A 5178-nucleotide genomic window follows, 5' to 3' on the forward strand; every position below is an offset into this window, starting at 1 on the left:
TTATACACTGTTTTTTCCCTTCCCCAACACCCCCTACCACCCCCACTTTTAATACTTTAATTTAAACCCTCAAGTTATCATAAATATACTTTAACCCACTTTTAATATTATAAATATCCCTCTATCCCTTATTATTTCTTACAAAATCATATATTCTCTCATCTATTTTTTGATATCCTCTCAAGTCTCAATCTTAAGTCTCAATTTTTTATTCCATTTATGTCTCATATTATATCATAATACATATATTTCAATTCTAAATTTTCATATTATATGTCATAGTATATATAATTCTCATATTTGCTATCAAATATTGGAGTTCCAAATTACAAGTTACAACAAACTACAAGCTTCAAGAAATGGTTATAACGTCTACTATTAATGCAGACGTTTGGTACATTCGTTTCATAATATTTACATTTTATTTTTCGTCAGTAATTTTTGTGTTATTATTATTTTTATATTATACTTTACATATAATTAAATATGAGTTCTAACAAAAAAGATACCGGTAAAGGAAAAGAGAAGGAACCAAGTGGCATTAGTAGATTATTTAATTTTACTAAAAAAAGTAGTAAGGAAAAAAATAAGAGTAAATGTGGTGGTACTTCTAGAGTTATATTTAATACAAATGATTCTACTTATGTTGATGATACTTCTTATGATATTGATTCAAATGCTCAACTCGATCGTGAACTTTTACAACAAATTTATGGTGATATTAATCCTTATCTTGATGAAAATTCAGGTGAAGAAGTAGAAGTTAGCTCGGGAGAAGATGAATTAGAAGATACACCTACTAGTCCGGTGACAAATGTTCCAAATGAAACTACAAATTTAACGGAGTAAAATTTTGGACGCCCACCCCTTATACCTCCTACAAGGGAGAAGGTGAAGTATCAACGCCCTAAAACTTCTATTGTGTGGCAATTTATGACTTTAGATAAGAAAAATTCTATTGCTATTTGTAATAAGTGTAAGCAACCTTTTAAACATAAAAAGGGTGGAGGTCAAGGTGGGACGGGGGGCTTAAATAGACATTTGTTATCTTGTCTGCTGATTCAATATAAAGAAGCAAAATCATTAGCCATTTGAAAAAAAGGAATTTCAGTTAATGATTTTGATATTAATGTTAATGAATCGGTAGGGACTTCTAACATGGTTCAAGGAACATTAGATCCTTCTAACCCCGGTGGTCTACTAACACAACGTAAATATAATAAGGAAAGAGATCACGAAAATTTAGCTAAAATGGTTTCTGTTTGTGGTTTACCTTATAGTTTTCCTTCACATCCCGATTTTATTGAATATATTCAACAAACTTATAATCCTAATTATAGAGGTTTTTCAAGAAAAACTGTTAAATCTGATGTTTTTGTATATCAAGGTAAACATTGTCAATATCTTCGTTGTATGTTTAGGATATTAGATTGTAGAGTGTCTATAACTTCGGACATGGGTCGTAGTGTTAATGGATGTGATTATTTAACTGTTACAGCACATTGGATTGATCATAACTAGAATTTGCAAAAAAGAATCTTAAATTATAAAGAATGTGTAGAGAAAAGAACCGGTGCATATTTTAGCTTCAAATATTTTGAGTGTTATAGATTATTACATGCTTATAGATAAAGTAATGTCTGTCTGTCACGACCCGGGATCACCCCCTAGTCGTAACCGGTGTACTCGACCTCGAAGAGGTCTAATACAAACCTCTTAGCATTCATTCATCGCATAGACACTAAAACCATAAGGAATTAAAAACCTTCTTTACCAAGAAAACATTTCATAAAAAAAAACAATAGCAAGCGGAAGACTTTCTAGACTTTATACATGATGTCTCAAAACCATCTAATACTTTAGAGTACAAAATTCGGGACTAATCCCATACACAACTTAAACAATACTAAAAAGACATAAAAGAACATATGGGGTATTATCCTCGAATATATGAGGACTCACCAAGTCTTCATCTTCAACACTTAGAAACCTATCAAATAGCCATGACATGTCATCATCTCCAAATCCCTACACTTTAGTCCAAAAAGGGAAAGAAAGGGGTTAGCACAATTAAGTACTAAGTATGGAGACCATGCAAAAACATGCCAAAAAGGACATTTTCAAGGAAGTAAATGCTTTCATATCATTTGATAAAACCTTTCCTTTACAAGTATAAGAGACATAATACAAGTCAACATTAACATATAAGACCATAGCCAACCATACATATACTCAACATATGTCCATATACAACCCATGCTTAACTTTAAAAGAACACATGTCATTTCATTACCATAGGACCTCTACCTAATATAATCTTAAGACACACTTGAGTGAGACAAGAAGTGACCGCCCATACAACCTCTTCAAGCACACTTAAGTGTTCCCCAAGATTACCTTAGATAAGGACATTTCCTTTACAACATAACATCAATAGACCAACATTCTTTAAGAAACCATTTTGGAGACATTCAAGCACATAAGGGGACTTTCACATAATAGTCGTTAGACTTAGGGAACTCACTTTAGTATCTTCAAAGCCTACTCGTGCCATGTGTAGATAGCATCCCATACTACTACCTACACGTTGTAGAACCTATCCAATAACTAGAGTGCACATCCCACATGATGGGAATAGGCATAACCGACATAGACCATACTAGCTAGGTATGGAATCCGGAGTCTATCCTACTCCGTGGAGGTTGTTCTACTTGCCAAAGGTAGAACTAGTAAGCAACCCATGTAGGCACATGGTTTAGGGGATGTCCAAGGAAGTTCATTGTGCCTAATCTCATACTCAACTAGGCCACCTTCCTAACCACATCCACTCGGTGCTAGCCTTGTTTCCCATAGAGTATTCAATCACATATGTACTTAGAGAAGGTTCCTTTTCTAGTTCAACCAACTCATAGTACCTCTTCCCAAGAAAGGCCCCATTTCTTAGTCATGGCCAATCAAGGTTCATAAGGATAGCTCATTAAATCCCCCTGGAAGGGTGCCTTAGGCCTACCGATTTTTCATTAAGGGTGCCTTAAGCCTGCCGGTCCAAGGTTCATCATTTCACACATGAGAAGGGCTACCACCATTAGGTCTACCGATTTCATGGTTTTACATTTACTTAGGAAAGCTAGACTTATGAAAGGGCACCATTTCTTAGTTTTGCCGATTCAAGTCTTGGCCTAGAATTCCTCTTTTAGCATTTATAGAAAGGGCACCATTTCTTAGTTCTGCCCATTTCACACATTCATGCATTCAAGACTTTAAGTAACAAGGAGGGACACTTTAGTCTACCAACCAAGTCACAACATTTTCATTTAAGGATACTTCATAATCCAACATCATTTCATATATACATCATGAGAAATCATACTTTAACTCACAATGCTATCCACTTTACATAGGATCATCACAAGCTCACATAAAACTCATTCACATCATACCTTCACATATAGCTTCACATAAAACTCATTCACGTCATACCTTCACATATAGCTTCACATAAAACTCATTCACATCATACCTTCACATTTAGCTTCACATAAAACTCATTCACATCATACCTTCACATATAGCTTCATATAGGACTTTACATATAGCCTCATATGTGTATAATAATACAAAAATATAATAACATTTATATAATGCCCTTCATGGCCTCAATTCACAATAATACAACAAATAACCACTTCCACCAAAGGTGGATCAAACCAATCAATAACAATTATATCAATACTAAGAGATTAAGCCATCTTACCATTCTCCAAAGCCATAAACAACATTACTCAATTCCCTACTAATTCAACATTATTCATAAAGTAGGTCAACTTATCATCCTTTCCAAGCCACCTTCACCATTCTCATGATCAAACAATTCACAATAGAAAGCATAGGTAATCATGGTATTCAACTATACCATTTAAGCTAAGCATAAGCCCATAATCAACATGAAGACAAATTCACAATTTTTGCCCATTCAAGGCCAACATCCCACATCCTTCAATTCAATAAAGATTCTTAACAATTCACATATATAATACCATATATGAACAACCAATACCATACTAAACACAATTTTTATAATCATCTACTCAAAATCAATACACCCACTTTATGGTGAAATTTAGAGAATTTGAGAAAACATGGGTTAATGGGGATATCTTTCTAAACACCATTAATAATCATTAATAACAATGTAAATCATCATTTAAAACCCTTTTTATGCAAGAACCCATGCTAGAATCGAAATTAGGACTTTAGGATTTTTGAAGAACTTTGAAAATACTTTGAATTAGCTCTTTGATTGAAAAGGGATCAAAGATAAAGAGTCTCCATAGCTTAATATTAAGAAAGCCCACGAAAATCGATGAAAGAAGCCTCCAATTGAAACCCTAGTTCTTCACCCTTCTTCTTCCTTTAACTTGAAAGAAATATATGAAAGGAGATGGGTTTCTTTTTAATTCTAAGAGGAGTGACTTAAATGAAAGGAATTAAGTCATAAAAGGTCTTATAGTTGCTAGGAAAAGAATAAAATAGCATAGGGTCAATTTTTGGAAAAGGACTAAGGACCCATAACGTCTTAACTTAAAAATTCTGCCCCTTCCCGTCTTAGTTCGCCCTTTTCTTCAGCCTGACAGTGCTTCAATATTTCGGGCATAACTTTTTACTCCAACGTCGGAATTGGGCAAACTCAGTGGCGTTAGAAAGAGGACTCAAAGACCTTTAATTAGATAGGTAAAGGTCCACCTAATTCATTTTGAGCTAAAAGATATGACCATTTAAAGTTGACACTTACAACTCACTAGTTCAAATGACTAGTTTCTAGACGTCACAGTCATTTCTCATCATTTCATCAAGTTCTCAACTCCAAACTCACATGTGAGGCTCTAGTTTCACTAGTTCGTTTTTAGGGTCGTTACACTGTCGCATTAGATAATGCATCTAATAATGTAAACGCTGCTAGTATCTTAAAAACTAGATTATGTCTAATTGATGTTAATTCTTTTCATGTTAGATGTGTTGCACATGTATTAAATTTAGTTGTACAAGATGGTATTTCATTATTTGAATGTGGTTGTATGAAAATTAAATATGCTGTTGCCTGGATTTTTTATGCTAATAGAGCTGCTAGAATTAGGGAATTTAATGAGCGTTGTGTACTATGTGATTTGCCACCAAGAA

Source organism: Solanum stenotomum, chromosome 5 (genome assembly GCF_019186545.1).
Source record: "Solanum stenotomum isolate F172 chromosome 5, ASM1918654v1, whole genome shotgun sequence".
Lineage (NCBI taxonomy): Eukaryota > Viridiplantae > Streptophyta > Magnoliopsida > Solanales > Solanaceae > Solanum > Solanum stenotomum.